Here is a 22,076-nt window from a genome sequence, read left to right as displayed (position 1 = left end):
ACTTACAGACGAACAATGGGAACTTAGTTGCACCCAAACACGCGCAATTGCAGGCAATAATAGGCTGCGGCTGCTACATTATAAATTCCTTCATCGCATATATCATACGCCTGCCAGACTGAAAAGATTTCATCTGCGCAACTCAGATTGCTGTCTCCGATGTGGGGCTGCTAGTGCAGATTTTATACACCTTGCGTGGTCCTGTCCCCAGTTTGCCAGATTTTGAGAACAGGTATTTGATGGCCTTGCGAGAATGCTCGGAGTGGAATTGACCCCATGTCCATTAAAGGCGCGATTGGGTTTAACGCAGTCAGTCGTCACTATACACAAACGGTTCCTAGCTCTCAGTCTCTTACTTGCCAAATGCCTAATTGCCTGCCGTTGGGGCAGGGGTCGAGCCCCAAAGTTTAAATGCTGGATTCGTGCTTTGTCTACATGGCAAGGGAGATTACATGACTACGCAGAACTCCTACCCCTGCAGTCACAGCCTAGGAATGTATGGGCTCCCTTCACGGCGTATCTTCTTAGGCAAAGGGCAGAAGAGGAAGATGAACGTGTGAGGGCGGATACAACTCCTGTAAGCGCATCGCAAGCTTTGCCTATGTAATACCTCACCCTGCAGGCCTGTCATAACCACCCAATGTCTAGTTGCAACATACTGGAATAGCCATTGGTACATCCTATTGCGTTGCCGAGGCCCACTGGCGAACCTCTACCTAGGCCACTATATGTATGTTATGCTTACTGAACTGTCTTACGAATCTGCTCTATTTGAGATGTGGAGGCCTTTCCCTTCAAGAGGATGTTTTGGGATTTGCCTATGCTTTTTGTTTATCATTTCAGATACTCGACTACTGTTGTATTACAAGACCTTCGGGTGGGTGGGTAGTTGAGGGGCATTTGTTGAACGTCATTTCCAGCAATCAGTTATTGTTTAACGCCATTTTGCATGGGAAGATGCCATCATACTGTTGAACTACATTATGCATACATGCCTGACGTCATTGCATTGATGTACCATGCTTTCAAGATTCAATAAAGGTTTTTGAAACTTAAAAAAAAAATCCCTTATATAGGTACAATTCACATTGCCCTTATATAGGCATAGAAATCAAGCCCTTATTTAGGCATAGCCCATGCAACCCAAATACAGGCATGGCTACTTTCATCCGTTCACCTAACGTCACAACGATTTCTTGGAAAACCAGCTTAAGCCGTTAGGGACTTCCCGTTGCTTGAATATTAATTTCTCCAAGAACTCAGTTAGTTTTACAATGAACATCTATTCCTTAGGGGTAAATTCATGACGTTCATATGCCCGACTTTATGTCAATACTGGCATTCCTGAACACCTTCAAGGTATAAATATACCTTCACTTGCTATGGCAAACCACGGTGGTTCGGAGCAGTTTGACAACCTACTTGCCCGACGCAGCTAGCTACAGAAAGTGCCGAAGGAAGCCGACTCTCCAGCTGACGCACTGATAAGGAAGCTGCCTTCCTCTGCTGAGAAATACAGCTCCAGTGTTTCTTACTCCCCTTGTGGGGTGTTGGGAAATCAAGTCCAGAGACAGAGATACCAGACCTCCTTCATTCTAAGGTATGGAGCTGATAAGAACCTAGAGAAACCTCTGGTAGATTCTTGTCAAAAACTAAAGATTTGCTAAAGACCATACTTGCTTCCTCCCTCATACTAGACCTAAGTTAGGTACATTGGGGTAGGCGTATTTTAGAAGCACCAGTTGAGTATTTTAGCCTGTGTTTTTTATGTATGTGTTTTTATATGGCTTAGAAACCGTACAATGTTATTACAGTATTATTTTATAATACTATTCTCGCTCTACGCATTACACTTTGCATTGTGTCTAACAATTGTAGCAGTTCATTTCTCTTGCATGAGAAAGAAGACTGTTCAATAAACCTTTTATTGAAGACGCCCGTCTCACTATTTCTCTGCAAACTCTGTAGAAACTAAGCATGCACGATTGACTAGGTGAAATACTTATCTATTGTTTCTATGACTTTGAAGATAGTTATTCCATTCCTAGGGAAACAAAGTTGTCATGTTTATGCGGTTGTCAGAAACTAATCCCTTCTTGTGAATTCAAGAAAGTTCCTAGTGACCTCTGAGCTAGCTGGCACTCACAATTAAGTTTAGTATATTCAATAGAGACCTAGTGACCTAAGTCCTACGTCATATATATAGGATATATTATTCCAATGCGCTGAGCGTATTGGGAATATAGGAACTACACTACAGTCCAATCTTGGTTCATCTCGGCTCACTCAACCACACATAATCTCTGCACACTTTTCGCATTATTTCATCAACTGAACCCCTCTTTGAAATCTTCATTGGTCCGCTTGGATGCTGCTTAAGCTTTCAACTCAATTAAATGGGGTTATATGTGCACATTTTTGACCCATAAATGAATACTCCTGACCTTCCTGTGGCGGATTCACCACTATACACTAACGCGGTAGCTCGGTTGTATATTATTGGAAACACGTCTGATATGATACACAGCCACGGAGGCACTAGGCAGGGATGCCCTTTATCAACGCTATTATTTATGATTACTTTGATGCCACTAGTTTGTGTGATACGTCAACGCCATGCAGCTTCCGCATTACAGTTTTGACTGTGACCGCTTAGTATCTCCTTATAAGCAGATTATATTGTGTTGTACATAAGAAACCCAATCACTCATTTAGCGTCATAATATGCAAGTACATTCGGTTTGGGTACTACGTCGGCCTGAGCATTAACTGGTTTAAATCGGTCATTTTTCCTTTGAGTCTAAGTACCCAATCCTTCCGCCAGAGTTCTCCTTAGTTTAGAGCACAGACCCTGTAAAATATATAGAGATCATGATCCATAGAGCCCCAGATCTCGTGGTTCGATATAACAATGGCAGGGCAATATCACAACTGAAGGATCAAGTGCCTAGATAGTGCAGACTACCATTGTCCTTTGCAGACAGAATAGTTGTCATGAAGCTGGTTGTGTTACCCAAATTTCTTTATCTATTTATTAACATCCCCATCGTCCTACTGCAGCATTTTTTCTGAATACTGTGGGCACACATGACAGCATTGGTATGGGTAGGAAAACAACTGAGGATCTGTTGGGACACGCTAACTCTCCCATATATGCAAGGGGGCTTCAGTGACCAGACTTAAAACTATATTTACTATGTGCAGAAGCCCACTTCGCTCATTATTTGTACCTTCCCTACAAGCCACATCTGCCAGTTGAGCATGATGATGCCTACCCCATCTTGCTCAAAGCTATCCTGACACAGAGGTGCGCTGATGTGCTGCACTCGAGTTCAACACCTTTCACTTCACCACAAAGGCCTGGTGTGCTCTTGGAACACAGGCTAACAAGAAACCTTTATATTCTTCAGCATTTCCCTTGTTATTCCACCCAGCCAAATTAGTAACAAAGGAGCCGAGAGCTTTAGACATGCTCGACAAGGCAGGATAAAAAACAATGGTGGATGCTTACCCTTGTGGGACTTTTTTGGCACTCGCAAACATCTCACATACACAACAACATATCTTGGTATTGACTTTCACATACTATTGTCTCTGGGCTCCCATGGGAAGTTATATCCTCAATTGCCTGGGGTTACTCGCCACTCATAGGGGCCTTATTACCAAATTATATGTTTCAGCACAAAAAGACTTGCACCACCTGACCTGGTGCTGGAGAAATGGAATGCAATACTTGACTTGACACTAGACAGGCAGGCGGGGACTTATTTTTTTACACAGACACGCCCAACTGTAATCTACGCATTATTAATTTCAAGTATGTAAATCTAATGTACCATACCCCTGGCCAGCTCCCCCACTGCACCTGCCTAGCTTGTGCTCCAAGCTTGAGCTCCGCTGCACTACACTTGTCATTCTCTGTGTTCTATCCCTCCTTTTTCTCCTAACCATTGTTTTCTCCCACCATTAATCTGGCTGTGTTCTCTCCCTCTTTTTTCCTTTAAACATAGTTTTTCTCCCTCAATAATTTTGCTCTAACCATTGTTTTCCCCAATGTTGCTATTATCCTTGTTGTTGTACTATCATAATCTGGGCATTTCTTTACCCGCTCATTCTTTCCTGCCCTGCCGCAGCTTCTTCTACCCGCATCCTGCCGCTTGCAAACCCCATCCAGTGCCCCTCCAAGGACCTACTTAATGGAGACCGAAGTGCAGCTGTGCCAAAGGTGCAGACCTTCGAGCCTGGATCCTAGGCACATCAACAACGGCAACTGCTGCCGCACATCTCCACGCACCACCAGAGGACCGTTGTCCTGCCAGCACTGCCACTTAACCTGCAACACCGAAGCAATCAACAATGCCACAGACACCGCAAACATGTCTGTTTGTTTCAGGCTGAGGGAGAATGCCATGGCACAACTCCAGTGCATTCTACTCAATGTAGGATCACTCCGCAAATGCCACAGAGATCTGGAACATGATCTCATCCCTCACCCCAGATGTTATCTTCCTCACAGACACCTGGCTGAACACTGCCTCCATGCAGGACATCGTCATCATCATCGCCAATCCCAAAGGCTACAAGATAACACACTGGTACTGAACCAACAAACACAGAGGAGGAATTGCCATAATCAACAAGGCCACCATCCACTGCATGAACCATACCCTGGTAACGGAGCCTCTAAACTTCCAACTTCATGGAAAATACACCATCAGATACACCATTGCCTACAGATCACCAGGACCTCACCCCTGCTTCTGCAATGCCATCCCACACCTCATCACCCTGATCGCCATTGATTTCGAGCACTACATCTTCCTAGGGATCTTAACTTCCACCTTGCAACTCCAATGACACCATCAGACTCGACCTCCTGGAAAGCATGAACAACATCAACTTCAAGCAACTTGTCACCGACCCTACCCACATCGTAAAGCACACGCTTGACCACACTTTCATGTCCAGCCACAGAGTTAAGTACAACTACGTCTCACAGCTCACCTGGACCAACCACTGCAGTGTCCACTGAAACATCTCAGGACCTACCAACATGGGCACCATGCCCCCCAGCCCCACATTCAGAAACTGGAAAAAGAGAGTACAAAGCTCTCAACTCCCACCTTCCAGACACAACATCCAACCCAGAACAGGCTGCAAAGAACTTCTCTCAGTGAATCACAATTGCCCCTTCAAGCCAGCTGTTAGACCTTGCTTTTTCAGCGGGGTTACCCCCAGTCTTTTTACTTTTTGGCCTTCTGTTTTTGACCCTGTTTTGTTGGTTTTAGGACTCTGAGCACTTTACCACTGCTATTCAGTGCTAACGTGCATGTGCTCTCCATGTAAATGGTGTTTATGAATTGGCGATTTCATGATTGGCATATTTGATTTACTGGTAAGTCCCTAGTACAGAGCACTGTGTATGCCCAGGGCCTGTAAATCAAATGCTGCTAGTGGGCCTGCAGCACTGATTGTGCCACCCACATGAACAGCATGTAAATGAAACTCAGAGCTGCTACTGCCGCAACCTTCCCTTTTTTTACATGTAAGACACCCCTAAGGTACACCCACGGTAGTCCCATGGTCAGGGTGCAATGTATGTGAAAGGTAGGACATGTCCTGGTATGTGTGACAATTCTTGATAGTGAACTACAGTGTATTTTGTTTTTCACTACTGAAAGGCTATCTGTCCCATAGGATAGGATGGCAGTTTATTTATAACATCTTATAAGTATAGCTTTCCATTGGGACAAGATAGAAAGATGGAGTTTAGTATGCCTGAACTCAGAATATAAAAATGCATCTTTTAGTAAAGATAACTTTTACATTGTGTATTTAAAAATATCACTTTTAGGATGTGCATTCTCTCAGATGGCCACTGGGGTTGATGTGTGTTCTGCCTTTCCTGAATGAGCTTGGCTGAATATGCTTGGGCTGCATTTAGAGTAGTGGGAGGAATTTTCTCTAGTACCTGAATAGGCCTGGTCTGCATTTAGTGGTGGGAGGAGAATTCCCTTGCACCTGAATAGGCCCTGTCTGCCTTGGACAATGCTGTCTCCACCTCCTGCCGGGACACTGGACCATACAGGACAGAACTGGCTTTGGCAGAGCACAGACACTCTCTGCCCAAAAGAACAGAAAGAAACTGTGATTATTGATAATAAACTAAACTTTGAGGCACAAGTTAACGCCGACTCTTCATCAAGCTTTTTTCTTCTTAAGGTTATCCAAAAAATCTTAACTTTTATCTCTGAGGACAACAAGAAAACAGTAGTTACTTCACTAGTTCTTGCCAAACTAGACTGTTGCAACAGGCTCTATCTTGGTATGCCTGAGAAGCAACTATACTAGTTGCAAATTAATCAGAATGCGGCCGCTAGGCTCTTGTTGGGAATCCTCAAGTTTCAATCAGTCAGAACCTGAAAAAATTGCACTGGCTCTCAGTTAAGAGCCTAATCATCTTTAAGGCTCTTTGTATTACATATAGGGCATTTCATGACACTGGTCCTTAGTTCCAGAGACACCTGCTACTTTGGTATTCCCTCAAAAGGCATCTACTACCAATTTTTAGGAGTAGTATCAAAAGATAACGCAACGTTAATCCTGCTTAACGTCGCGCACGTTGCGTTATCTTTCGATACTACTCCTAAAAATGGGAACAATTACACTTTATTAATGAGTGGCACCTCACGACTCAAGAATTCGATGGTCTGAGCTATCCGCTTGACTTTTCGCTTTTCGCTGTCCCAGAGCTCCCGGAATTCCTGTCAGATTTCACATAATCGACAGCAACCTTCTTCACGTCTTCGTTTTGATTCAAATTGGTCAAGGGCCTTACCGGATCAGAAATATCACCGGTAGAGCGACCTTCAAAAGTTCTTTTATAATGCCTAAGCCCTGAAGATTCGCGTAAGAGGTGAAACAGGTGTCGGCTGGCTGCTGTTACATGTTTGAGCAAATAAAGAACTGAAGATCTTATTCTACAAAAAGAATCATCGTTCCTCTGCAACTTTAATTGTGTTACTTATTACATTTTTGACAATATATTGATTATCTGATGAATAGATGTGTGTGCATAGGGTATTTCTTGTATCGTGATATACGGGTTTTATCCAGCTTGCTGGTCTAAACTCATGAATGGTTAGTAAGGTTTTCCATTCACCCAGTTGCACCACCAATGCAATTTTTGCTTAAAACTTTTACTCATGTGCTTCTATCATAGGCTGCACACCCATTGCTCACTGACAATAAAAACCTTGTAGCAGTATTTTTTAATTTTTCATTTGCGTCGCTCTTGCACCTTATGCCCCTCAATCTCCCACAGCTGAAAATATAAAAAATAATCCAAACACGTGTAATGTATTCTATTGCTCATGTAATGCTCTTGCTGCAAGTTCGGTCTCTAAAAAAATACCCCCAAAAATGCTGAGCGTTCGGCCTTGAGGAGGGCTGTCATTGCCCATGATGCCTGCTGTCCTCAGAACACTATGAGAGTTGCTCATAAAACATACGACTCCCTAATATAAGAAACAAAGCAGAAACAGTAGGAGTCTGAGTTGTGAAAGCCAGGAAAAGCAGGCATTTTGGTAGTATTATTGCAAAACAGAACCCTAGGTGCACTTCCAACACATTTATTCTCGAATCGGAATGAAAAAAGCTCCTGTTGCTTAATTTTACCCTAATTTGAGTCATTCTGAAGTTATCTCTTATTTTGCAAAACGAATTCAGGACATGGATTGCCTCTCACATTGACGTGTTTAGGGTCTTTATTTGAAAATGGTACTAAAAAAATCCCTTAGTGTTTGGACCCAAATACTTATTCCCTTGTTTAACTTAAAAGTTAATACTACTAGCATCCATGATTTATGGCAAGACCATATTCGTTACTTAAAATAGGTACCAATATCTTGGTTTGCCTTACGTCGCAGTTCTTAGCGCTCAACGACTTGTGTTTATACTGCTGCTATGTATATTTTATTAGGTGTCAATTAATCAAGGACCCTATATGCCCACGGGGACTAGGGTAATTAAACTAAACAAAACTCTTGTCCAGTGAGACTCAGTGAGAGTATTACCTAATCTGTAACTTGAAGGTAATCCAACAAACCCTGTGCATATACTATCATACAAAATCCTTGACATACATTCAATAACTCAAGCTAATGGAAATAAATCAAATTACAGCCACTTTGCTCTGTTGTACAGAATTTGTTTTTAATCTGGCACGAAAAGGTGGAATATGTAACCATGAAAAGGGAGTGCAGACGGTGCAGTGCTCATAAAAAATGAACATGCATTTATAATTCCATCGAGCACGTCTTCAAACGCCAATGTTGCACGGGCGGCTGCCCTTGTTCCACAATTCTGAGAAAGAAGTAGGGGGCACAGCACAGTGAGTCTTTCACAGTCCTTTTATTTTTATCCATCAAAGAAGTGCAATAGTGCGGCCATTGTGCTAGCCTGGGGACCCGGCGATGCAGGTATGGCCTAATTATAATTACATATATATATAAACAACAAGAGAGTTAGGGTCTGTCGCCTGTGAGGTGGTTTGGGCAAGTAAAGGGTCTGCAAATAGAGATGAATCACCCAAAAGGGCGTCCAACTCCTCTCTGTAGTAGGAAAGGCCTAGATCTTCCATATTGTGCGTGGGGCAGCACTTACGTGAAATTACTCTCGCAGCTGTACTCTGCCAAAGGTATATATAAACAACAAGAGAGTTAGGGTTTCTTTTGGATCACTCATCTACCTCTCAATTTACTGAATAACAACAGCAAAAGAGTGACACAGGTTGCAGAAAACACAAGAAAATAGTTGTGCTTAATATATCCAATTTATAACCCTAGAAAAACTTTAATGTCACAGAATAAGGTGCGATAAGTGAAAAAAAGGGGAAAGAAAAAAGGTTTTTTTCTAAAAAGAACCATCACTCACCAACCTGGTGGTGACATGCTTCATCATTGGGTTCCCACTGGAGAGACCGAATGTCCCCCCAGTGTGCTGCAATGCCTGACTTACAGCGGAGCTGTTTTTTTGTGAAAAAAGTGGTGAGTTAGTGATAGTGTAAGTGATTTAAAAGATAACCGACTGCACCCCGTAAAAATTTAATTAGGGGCCAAACAGCATCAGTCAAAAACAAATATGACGGACAATAAAGAGTTTTTAATTCTGAAACTCCGTGTCCTGTAATTTAAAGGTCAACATGTTTCTGCTATAATGAACCTTAATCGCTCAGCATTCTTCAGGACCAAAACGATTGTAATCCTCCGGTGGTATGTGCGCGCTAAGGCGCACCCTCCCGTGGGGATATATGTGTTAAAAATTGGTGTAACTCACGGATTTACCCGTGGGGGCTCACCCTGACTTCACCAGGGCCCACGATCTGTAAAACAGGAGGAAAAATGCAAACACAAATCATATAGAATTAGCAACATTCCACACGTTGTCAGTGAACAACCAGATGTGTCCATCACTATTATACATTCATTTCGCATTCTCCCATTTCAAGATACCATTATCACCCTTATGTGACAATCACAATTTGCACAACCTGTTAAGTGCAGATCATGATAGTTAACCCTCAGATATATCGGGGTTTAGTAGTTCCAATTCGCTGCCATTCTTAGCGTGTTTAAAAGCGCATATTCATGACCAGATTCAGGTACACGCTATCAAATGCCTCCTTAATTAGAGGGTCATCGAGATTTATTGATGAAATGTCATCATGCGTGCATGGCCCTGTAAGTACTGGCCATTCCCAAAGATGTCACGGGAAGTACTCGGAGAACAATTCAAATTAAAATGGAAGATCATAACCTTAAAAAATAAAAAAATTAAAAACTCACTATGACAAGTAGAATATAACGCTACATGGGCTCACGCGGCAGGGGTCATCTCCACGTCGCGCTCCGTCTATGTAACGGGAGCAAAAAGAGGGACATTCATTGGTTAGATGTCTCCACCGCTCTGTTCGTTAAAGTAAATGTACAAAAACAAAAGTGTCAGAGGGTCTAGTTAATCCTATGTGTGGGTCATTAAACTAATAGAACCGTGTCAGATCATCCAACCGAAACTAAGAGAGGGGGCAAATTGGTGGATACCAGTGTCACTTGCAGGTTATCCATCAGTCACCGCACGGAACCGCCCTTCATCATTTGGCATTCCTGTTGTCCACAATCATTGGTGCGTCACTGGCTCAGACTCAGGGAGGTCAGATGGTATAACCTCCAGAGAGCCAAGTGGCGACCAAATGGTGGTAGAGTGTCACAAACTACCCATCAATTCGTTTGGTGGGTGACTGATTTGCAGTGCAGTGAAAAATGAATGTGTGAAAAGGGGTGAGTGAATATATAAAATTGGGTGAGTGAGCCAAAATAAGAAAGCTTTATTAAATAGTATGCTCGCTCCGCCAACATTAAAAAAAAAGCAGCATAGGTAGTTTTAGCAAATATCTACCCTGGTATTAAATAGGTCGACATGTTTCAGCAAATCTTTAGGGACTAACGAGTCCATTGCTTTCTTCAGGACCGGAAATTATATAGATGCTACTGCAAAAAGGTGAAGTGAAGTGAAATGGTATTAAAATGTGACTTTAATACTGAAATTTCTTACCACATGAAAAAAGATCACCTGATTTATGTGGTGTATCCTTAAGTTTGTAGAAAGTATTGTCGTCACTGTGGGGGAAAGATAAAAGGACACAGACTCAACATAGACAATGACCACTTTCATAGGAATCAAGCATCATGGTATTTTACACATAGAGCTAGTGAGCACGTGTGAGAATCACCCATTAATCTCATCAACATTATTATTAGTGACATACGAGTATATCGTTCTGTAGCTCCTTCTTACCATGATAGTAGGAGTAGAAGGCTCCACCTCGCCTGGCAACAGCTCAGGGAACGGGTGAAGCACCGCACTGAATATAGGAGGCAAAAGACAAACAAGCTAGTCTGTTAGTGCCTCTTGGTCTAACGTGAATATATGAACATATGGCAGGTATCCTAACGTTATAAAAGAGGTTTCTTTTGTAGCACAGTATCGATTGACCATCTTAGCTCGTGGTGGAGAGCTAGAACTGGTCAAAAAGTATATGGAGAGCTAGAACTGGTCAAAAAGTATATTAGTAGAGAGCGGCAATGCTCTCAAAAAGAAAGAAAAGGCAACCGCTATGATGTTACAGGGCGCTTTAAACTTCCTAGGCATTAGTTGGAGTCTTTCGGATGTAATCCTGAGTAATCGCGTACGTGGCATTCGATTTAGAGTAAAGAGCGCCAGCATTGAAAATAAGAGAACTAAGTTCTTAAGAGAGGAGAGCCCCCTAGACCCTCGTGCGCCGCTTACCTCTCCGTCGGTACTTCGTTACCTCCGTCTGAGTCAAGTTGGGGAGGTACCGGAGCCGGCGTGAGAGACATCTTTAAAGTGTCAGCCGATTGGGCGATCGCGGTCACCTGGTTGTTGTGGCCAATAGGAGCGCCGTTTAGAAACGGACGGCAGCGTCAGCGTGAAAGACCGCTGTATCATTGGGGAGTCACGGTCACCTGATTGTTATGGCCAATTGGAGCGCCATTGAGATCAGATGGCTGCGACAGCGTGAGAAACCGCTGTCGTGATTAGCGGATTATACCTCACGTGTGTTTAGATGTTCAGTTCCCTTGCTATTGTTGCTAAGCAACGGACCAAGCCCAATTTCTATTTTTACCCGTCATTAACCCGTATTTGTGGGTGCATTTCAAATGAAGTGATATTCCTCCAGACTGTGAGTGGCCCAGGTGAGGTCAATAAATCTGCCTATATATAAACCCTTGTATTCTGGTTTAACTCTATAGAGTATAACCCTGAGTGCTAGCGTGTAACTTTAGCTTTCACAAAAAGGGAAGCGCCAGCATACAACTAAAAGAGCTAGGGGGCAACTGCCTTAGATATCAGACTTAGGGGTAGTCATATCATCTCAAGTCAGATATATCTGTGTAAACTCAGTTGAGATTGTACACATGCCATCAACATACAGCCGGTGTCCATTAGGTTCTAGACAAGGGGATGTGTAGAGACACTCTGTGGAAGCTCCCAGACGTTCTTTACTTGATGCCTCCAGGTGTTACTAAGCCAGACTTAAAGGATGATTAGGATATCATGACTAGGAGAATGATAAAAATTGTCAAAAAAATTGTCAAAAAAAGGGGGAGGCATTGTCCTCTGTACAATCTACGGACAAGTAAAAAATTTTTAATCAATTGTGAGTATACTGGAATAGTGGGTGTGCGAAGTTCATAGACTAGACCATGGAATGTCGTCATTCAAACCATTCTTGTTGGTCTTCAGTTTGAACACCCACTTCTGTTCTTTACGGAGCAGAAAATTCGTGAAATCTGTAACATGGGGAGGAATGTAAGGTTGCTCAAGAACTGTCCAAGTGAAAGCAGTAGGGTCATGTTTCTTGTCCAGAAAATGTGTTGTTAATTTTGTTGCCTGTCTCTTGCAACGGATTGTACTCTTGTGTTCTGAGATACGTATTTTAATTTTGCGTGTTGTCATTCCTACGTAATGTAGGCCGCATGGGCAGGTAATTAGATAAACCACTTTCTCACTATTGCAGTTGGTGAATCTGACCTGTCTCCATGGTCTGTCTGTACCTATATCAATCTCAGTTGATCTAATAGTTTGTGGGCAGGCTTGGCAAGACCCGCATGGATGATGTCCTACAACTGGTGGAAGATCCCAGATGGTACCCAGAGCCCTAGGTATCCTTATTTGGGGTCTGGTGTGGACGATGCGGTCTCTTAAATTTGTCCCTCGTTTGAAAGAGAACAATGGTGGATCGATTTCTCTCTGTCCAGTGTTTAGTATGGACCAGTGTTTTCTCACAGTTTTTTGTATTTTGTTTGATAGTGTACCAAAGGTTGTTACACAGGTCAGTCTGTCGGATACAAAGAACTGTGAGAAAACACTGTTTTTTGTATTTTGTTTGATAGTGTACCAAAGGTTGTTACACAGGTCAGTCTGTCGGATACAAAAAACTGTGAGAAAACACTGGTCCATACTAAACACTGGACAGAGAGAAATCGATCCACCATTGTTCTCTTTCAAACGAGGGACAAATTTAAGAGACCGCATCGTCCACACCAGACCCCAAATAAGGATACCTAGGGCTCTGGGTACCATCTGGGATCTTCCACCAGTTGTAGGACATCATCCATGCGGGTCTTGCCAAGCCTGCCCACAAACTATTAGATCAACTGAGATTGATATAGGTACAGACAGACCATGGAGACAGGTCAGATTCACCAACTGCAATAGTGAGAAAGTGGTTTATCTAATTACCTGCCCATGCGGCCTACATTACGTAGGAATGACAACACGCAAAATTAAAATACGTATCTCAGAACACAAGAGTACAATCCGTTGCAAGAGACAGGCAACAAAATTAACAACACATTTTCTGGACAAGAAACATGACCCTACTGCTTTCACTTGGACAGTTCTTGAGCAACCTTACATTCCTCCCCATGTTACAGATTTCACGAATTTTCTGCTCCGTAAAGAACAGAAGTGGGTGTTCAAACTGAAGACCAACAAGAATGGTTTGAATGACGACATTCCATGGTCTAGTCTATGAACTTCGCACACCCACTATTCCAGTATACTCACAATTGATTAAAATTTTTTTACTTGTCCGTAGATTGTACAGAGGACAATGCCTCCCCCTTTTTTTGACAATTTTTTTGACAATTTTTATCATTCTCCTAGTCATGATATCCTAATCATCCTTTAAGTCTGGCTTAGTAACACCTGGAGGCATCAAGTAAAGAACGTCTGGGAGCTTCCACAGAGTGTCTCTACACATCCCCTTGTCTAGAACCTAATGGACACCGGCTGTATGTTGATGGCATGTGTACAATCTCAACTGAGTTTACACAGATATATCTGACTTGAGATGATATGACTACCCCTAAGTCTGATATCTAAGGCAGTTGCCCCCTAGCTCTTTTAGTTGTATGCTGGCGCTTCCCTTTTTGTGAAAGCTAAAGTTACACGCTAGCACTCAGGGTTATACTCTATAGAGTTAAACCAGAATACAAGGGTTTATATATAGGCAGATTTATTGACCTCACCTGGGCCACTCACAGTCTGGAGGAATATCACTTCATTTGAAATGCACCCACAAATACGGGTTAATGACGGGTAAAAATAGAAATTGGGCTTGGTCCGTTGCTTAGCAACAATAGCAAGGGAACTGAACATCTAAACACACGTGAGGTATAATCCGCTAATCACGACAGCGGTTTCTCACGCTGTCGCAGCCATCTGATCTCAATGGCGCTCCAATTGGCCATAACAATCAGGTGACCGTGACTCCCCAATGATACAGCGGTCTTTCACGCTGACGCTGCCGTCCGTTTCTAAACGGCGCTCCTATTGGCCACAACAACCAGGTGACCGCGATCGCCCAATCGGCTGACACTTTAAAGATGTCTCTCACGCCGGCTCCGGTACCTCCCCAACTTGACTCAGACGGAGGTAACGAAGTACCGACGGAGAGGTAAGCGGCGCACGAGGGTCTAGGGGGCTCTCCTCTCTTAAGAACTTAGTTCTCTTATTTTCAACGCTGGCGCTCTTTACTCTAAATCGAATGCCACGTACGCGATTACTCAGGATTACATCCGAAAGACTCCAACTAATGCCTAGGAAGTTTAAAGCGCCCTGTAACATCATAGCGGTTGCCTTTTCTTTCTTTTTGAGAGCATTGCCGCTCTCTACTAATATACTTTTTGACCAGTTCTAGCTCTCCATATACTTTTTGACCAGTTCTAGCTCTCCACCACGAGCTAAGATGGTCAATCGATACTGTGCTACAAAAGAAACCTCTTTTATAACGTTAGGATACCTGCCATATGTTCATATATTCACGTTAGACCAAGAGGCACTAACAGACTAGCTTGTTTGTCTTTTGCCTCCTATATTCAGTGCGGTGCTTCACCCGTTCCCTGAGCTGTTGCCAGGCGAGGTGGAGCCTTCTACTCCTACTATCATGGTAAGAAGGAGCTACAGAACGATATACTCGTATGTCACTAATAATAATGTTGATGAGATTAATGGGTGATTCTCACACGTGCTCACTAGCTCTATGTGTAAAATACCATGATGCTTGATTCCTATGAAAGTGGTCATTGTCTATGTTGAGTCTGTGTCCTTTTATCTTTCCCCCACAGTGACGACAATACTTTCTACAAACTTAAGGATACACCACATAAATCAGGTGATCTTTTTTCATGTTGTAAGAAATTTCAGTATTAAAGTCACATTTTAATACCATTTCACTTCACTTCACCTTTTTGCAGTAGCATCTATATAATTTCCGGTCCTGAAGAAAGCAATGGACTCGTTAGTCCCTAAAGATTTGCTGAAACATGTCGACCTATTTAATACCAGGGTAGATATTTGCTAAAACTACCTATGCTGCTTTTTTTTTTAATGTTGGCGGAGCGAGCATACTATTTAATAAAGCTTTCTTATTTTGGCTCACTCACCCAATTTTATATATTCACTCACCCCTTTTCACACATTCATTTTTCACTGCACTGCAAATCAGTCACCCACCAAACGAATTGATGGGTAGTTTGTGACACTCTACCACCATTTGGTCGCCACTTGGCTCTCTGGAGGTTATACCATCTGACCTCCCTGAGTCTGAGCCAGTGACGCACCAATGATTGTGGACAACAGGAATGCCAAATGATGAAGGGCGGTTCCGTGCGGTGACTGATGGATAACCTGCAAGTGACACTGGTATCCACCAATTTGCCCCCTCTCTTAGTTTCGGTTGGATGATCTGACACGGTTCTATTAGTTTAATGACCCACACATAGGATTAACTAGACCCTCTGACACTTTTGTTTTTGTACGTGTAGCTAGGGATTGTGTCTTGGTCTTTAAAATCCCTTAGGCCCTCCTCCTACCTTTCTGTGTTTATCGTTAAAGTAAATGGTCATAATGACCCGTTAGGACCTACTTGCAAGCCGACGACTCCCCACACGTAACCTACTTAGTGGCACTTCTACGGCCCGAAAACACTGAACACCAGCGAGAGGCGGAAAATAAATCCTTCTCGCTCCGGTCACGTGTGCGGCTGTCGGAACACCGTCATCCCGTCAGCAGTAAATCATTAAAGGGAAAGCAGCCTCATCTCTGCAAATGCCGTCTGTAACGCCAGGCAAAGAGAAGAAAAATAATAAAGTTAACTTCATTCAAAGCTAACGGGCTAATCAAAGCTCTTTCTTGATCCAAAGTAAATTGCATATCGTAAGAAGGTTTAAATCATCCATATCAGAATCTGTTCGTGTAGAACAATACAGGCTATCTGAAAAAAGACTTTAAATAGGACAAAACTTTATTGCTAACTCTGTTTACAATTCTACATGAGATCAAACAGAGTACTCCCAATACCTGTCCAAATGAACTTATTAGTAGCAAGGCAGACATAGTTTATCGGACCAGAAAGGGCCGGTAGCAGGCATCTAGTGAAGTAGTGTGGCTCACTGGTTAGAGGCGGCAGACCCGAGAGCAGAGGACGGCCCGGGACCAGGGTTCGATTCCCGGCGCGGCAGGTTTCTGGACCAGGGTCAGCGGACTCGATAATTCTCTCGCCTCGGTGCCCACTCTGATCAGCGATCACACTCGGCAACTCTGGGCATTAGCTTGCCTCATCTTCACTAACAGCCCCACCAGACCGCCGGGGATGCCTGGTCTCACCCTGGAGATACCCAATAAGGGACCATCTCTCAGGGAAGCCAGGAAGGGTTTCGCAGCGGTCGAAGCGCCTTGGGACCCTACGGGTAAGTAGTGCGCTATATAAATGCCTATACATTTACATTTACATTTACATCTTCGACTCCTCGCATTGGTATTAAACTGAGATTAAAATTATACATACTCATGTGGCACGGGCAAAAAGTGATCAGAACAAGGGCATATTGTGTACTTATGTTTTGTCACCTCGATGATTATTTAAATCATTTACAGGTTAAACCTATCAGGTATACATCATTTGGTACGAAGGTGAACTTCATCAAGGGTAATCTTCTCCAAGTACCTAGGAGAACCTTACTAAATCCAGTGGTACACTAATGATTGGGAAAACCCAAATTTTAATTCTGGTAGTGTCTTAACGTCTCATCACTGACCCCCAAGGAATATCATCATTCAGGCCTATATTATGGCTGGATAACCAGTAAATCCACCTTTGCTCCTTTTCGAACAACCCACTCTCTGTACCATTTTCAAGTTGTTCAATGATTGTCCATCTAATATCGTTGGGCGTATGTTTCTTCTCCAAAAAGTGGGTCTTTAATTTAGTAGTATTTCGTTGACAATGAATGTTACAGCGATGTTCGCAGATGCACAATTTAATGCGTCTTTTCGTCATCCCCACATATTTCAAGCCGCAAGGGCAGACAATCAAATAAACAACATTGCATGAGTTGCAATTAGTGTGATTTCGTTGTTGCCACTGTTTACCTGGTTCAAGATCCAACACCCTGGTATTGGTGGTTAAGTGGCACACACTGCAACCCCGCAGGGAAAGTGGCCTGTCACTGGAGGGAGGCCCCAAGCATTCAGGACTGATACTTCTCTATCCTTCTGTTGATTCTTGGGGCGAGTGTGGACTAGTGAGTCCTTCAGACTCCTCGCCCGTCTGTAGGAAAAGAGCAGTTTTTCCCAGTCGTGTTTGTTACTTGTTAAGATGTTCCAATGTTTGTTGATGCAGCGGCTCACAGCATTTGACACTGGGTTGTATGTAGTCACACAGGTTAAGGGGACCTCTGCCTCGTTATCCTTAAGGTAGGTCTCAAGTAGGGCGTCCCTATGTTGGTTTTTGGCCCTCTTACAGCTTGTATTTAAGATCTTATTAGGGTAACCCCTTTGTTGTAATTTGTTGTTCAAATCAGACACCTGTTCTTTAGTCAGTCAGCTCGCTACAATTTCTTCTTATGCAGAGGTATTGACCAAAAGGGAGGTTCTCCCTCAAAGGTCGTGGGTGAAAGCTAGCGAAATGGAGGAGATTATTTTTTGCAGTCGGTTTATAATAGGTCTTTGTCCGTATCTGCTCTTCTACCTTGATGATGGTAACATCCAAAAAGACAATATTGTTTGTCGCGAGCTCATGGGTGAATCTCAAATGAGGGTCACAGGTATTGACCCAATCAAAAAAGGAGAACAAAATGTTCTCCTCGCCCTTCCAGACCATCAGAACATCATCTATGTATCGTTACCATAGAATTATATTAGATGAAAATGGATTGTTTGATGCCAGTATAAATTTGCGTTCAAAATGGTAACCATAAAGCCCCGCCACACTAGGGGAAAAAGTGCTGCCCATCGATGTCCCTGTGGCTTTTCAAGTAGATGTCTCCTTCATATTCAAAAAAGTTGCGTTTGAGCGCTAAGGTGGCACAGTCAACTACAAAAGAGCGAGAGCTCGAAAAATCCCATACGGACTGGTCCAAGTCCTCAGATATCACCTGGTCCTTGATAGTCTCATCCTGCGGGATACAAGTATATAGACTTTCTATGTCTAATGTTACCAGAAAGCAAGGTTCCTCTGGCATCCTGATGGTTCTTAGCATAGCTAATAGACTCTTGGTGTCCTTAATGTATGTACTCGTTGATTGTATAATTGGTCTCAAGAAAAAGTCACAATACTTTGATAAAGACTCTAGTAATGAACCTATCCCCGAGACGATAGGCCGTCCCGGAGGGGGAGTACATTTTTATGTGTCTTTGGCAGCGTATAAAAATAAGGAATTTTGCCCTCCGATGTCATCAGAAAATCAGCCTCACGTTTTGTAATTAGACCATCTCTTTCAGCCATAGTTACTAATTCACAGATGTCACTTTTAAGAGTAGCTGATGGATCATCTCCAGCAGCACATAGTTGTTATTGTTGCTCAGTAGTCGTCTGCACTCACGATCATAGTCATCCACATTTTGGATGACTATCCCTCTCCCTTTATCTGCACTCTTAATCACTACTTTGTCATTTCTCTGGAGTGATTGTATAGCTTGAAACTCTGTTGATGTCACATTTTTGTAGGGGACTGGCTCCTCTAAGGCTTCCACCTCATGAAAAACAGCCTGTTCAAAGGCTAATCATTCTGGGGGTACTGTGTGTGGCGGAGGAGTAAAAAGGGATTTCAATTTGAAACCTGTGTCACTTGAACTAGTCTGAGAAAGTTTTGAGGTTTGATGTTCGAAAAAACTTTTTAATCTTAACTTGCGAAAAAAGTCAGTCAATTCGCAGTGTAGCTTAAATTGGTCTAGGCGGGGAGTTGGTATGAAACCCAAACCCTTTTCCAAGACTGAACTTTCTGTTGGACTGAGTATGAGTGAGGACAAGTTTGTCACTAAACTCTCGAATTGCTTGGGCCTGCTCTCTGTCCCACCGTCTTGCTCCTCGTGTTGTCTCCCACAGTTTCTGTCTGATCCCAGTGTACCTGATTGGCACCTTCCTGCCTTCCCCTTCCCTTCCGTCCCCTCCCTAAAAAAGGCTGAGGATACAATGTTTTATTGGTATTGTGGGTGTGGGGTAAAAGCTGGGTTCCACCCTATCATTGGTGGAAAAGGGGGTTGGTAAACATTATGTTGGAAAGGTCCAATTCCCTGTTGTTGATGGTATGGTTGCCATATCTGGAAATCTTGTTGTCCTCTCCCTCTGCCTCTACCCCTGCCTCTATTTCTTCTACCAGTACTGCCTGGACTTGACCTACTGGTGTTGGAGTCATCGGATACATCTGAATTATAATCGATTTTACTAGGCGGTACATAGTCAGGGCTGGCATAAGGGTAAATCTTGGAATAAGACCAGCGTTTCAAATCTTTCTTTAGTTTATGGGCTTTTGATTGAGCCAAGGTTTCTTTATATTCATTTTGCTCTTTATTGAGCTCATCCAATCTCTTCTTATAACCTGTGAGTGTAGCTTTAAAATGACTCTCGGTTGTTTAGATCTCAATCAAAAGCGCCTCCGAAAAATGAATGGCAGTTTTAATAATGAGCACTCCCCAGTCTCGGGTGCAGTGCCATGCAATCTGTGCCCATTCTTTTCTAAACACTGCATCATCAAGAAAAATTCTGGGAGCATTGGTTACTAAGGAACCTCGCGGCGCTGTATTGTTCTGCAAATACTCTTTCAACAAAGTGCCATGTAGAATGGCACGTATGCGACTTCTTTTTAGTTCTCCCAATTTATCCCACTCTGTCGCCTGTGAGGTGGTTTGGGCAAGTAAAGGGTCTGCAAATAGAGATGAATCACCCAAAAGGGCGTCCAACTCCTCTCTGTAGTAGGAAAGGCCTAGATCTTCCATATTGTGCGTGGGGCAGCACTTACGTGAAATTACTCTCGCAGCTGTACTCTGCCAAAGGTATATATAAACAACAAGAGAGTTAGGGTTTCTTTTGGATCACTCATCTACCTCTCAATTTACTGAATAACAACAGCAAAAGAGTGACACAGGTTGCAGAAAACACAAGAAAATAGTTTTGCTTAATATATCCAATTTATAACCCTAGAAAAACTTTAATGTCACAGAATAAGGTGCGATAAGTGAAAAAAAGGGGGAAAGAAAAAAGGTTTTTTTCTAAAAAAGAATCCTCACTCACCAACCTGGTGGTGACATGCTTCATCATTGGGTTCCCACTGGGGAGACCGAATGTCCCCCCAGTGTGCTGCAACGCCTGACTTACAGCTGAGCTGTTTTTTTTTGTGAAAAAAGTGGTGAGTTAGTGATAGTGTAAGTGATTTAAAAGATAACCGTCTGTACCCCGTACAAATTTAATAAGGGGCCAACCGGCATCAGTTAAAAACAAATATGACGGACAATAAAGAGTTTTTAATTCTGAAACTCCGTGTCCTGTAATTTAAAAGTCAACATGTTTCTGCTATAATGAGCCTTAATCGCTCATCATTCTTCAGGACCAAAAAGACTGTAATCCTCCAGTGGTATGCACGCGCTAAGGCGCACCCTCCCGTGGGGATATATGTGTTAATAATTGGTGTAACTCACAGATTTATCCGCGGGGGCTTACCCAGACTTCACCAGGGCCCACGATCTAGAAAACAGGAGGACAAATGCAAACACAAATCATATAGAATTAGCAACATTCCACACGTTGTCAGTGAGCAACCTGATGTGTCCATCACTATTATACATTCATTTCGCATTCTCCCATTTCAAGATACCATTATCACCCTTATGTGACAATCACAACTTGCACAACCTGTTAAGTGCGAATCATGATAGTTAACCCTCAGAAATATCGGGGTTTAGTAGTTCCAATTCGCTGCCATTCTTAGCGTGTTTAAAAGTGCATATTCATGACCAGATTCAGGTAAGCGCTATCAAATGCCTCCTTAATTAGAGGGTCATCGAGATTTATTGACGAAATGCCATCATGCGTGCATGCCCCCATAAGTACTGGCCATTCCCAAAGATGTCACAGGAAGTACTCAGATAACAATTAAAATTAAAATGGAAGATCATAACCGTAAAAAATAAAAAAAATAAAAACTCACTATGACTAGTAGAATACAACGCTACATGGGCTCACACCGCAGGGGTCATCTTCACGTCGCGCTCTGTCTATGTAATGAGAGCAAAAAGAGGGACATTCATTGGTTAGATGTATCCACCGCTCTGTTTGGTAAAGTAAATGGTCATAATGACCCTTTAGGACTTACTTGCAAGCCGATGACTCCCCCATCGTGTAACCTACTTAGTGGCACTTCCATGGCCCGAAAACACTGAACGCCAGCGAGCCGTGGAAGTGCCACTAAGTAGGTTACGTGTGGGGAGTCGTCGGTTTGCAAGTAAGTCCTAACGGGTCCTTATGACCATTTCCTTTAACAAACAGAGTGGTGGAGACATCTAACCAATGAATGTCCCTCTTTTTGTTTTGCTCCCGTTACATAGACGGAGCGCGACGTGAAGATGACCCCTGCCGCGTGAGCCCATGTAGCGTTGTATTCTACTAGTCATAGTGAGTTTTTCATTTTTTTATTTTTTAAGGTTATGATCTTCCA

Source organism: Lissotriton vulgaris, chromosome 8 (genome assembly GCF_964263255.1).
Source record: "Lissotriton vulgaris chromosome 8, aLisVul1.2, whole genome shotgun sequence".
Lineage (NCBI taxonomy): Eukaryota > Metazoa > Chordata > Amphibia > Caudata > Salamandridae > Lissotriton > Lissotriton vulgaris.
The sequence above is the reverse complement of the archived record's forward strand: the minus strand, read 5'-3'. Positions refer to the sequence as shown.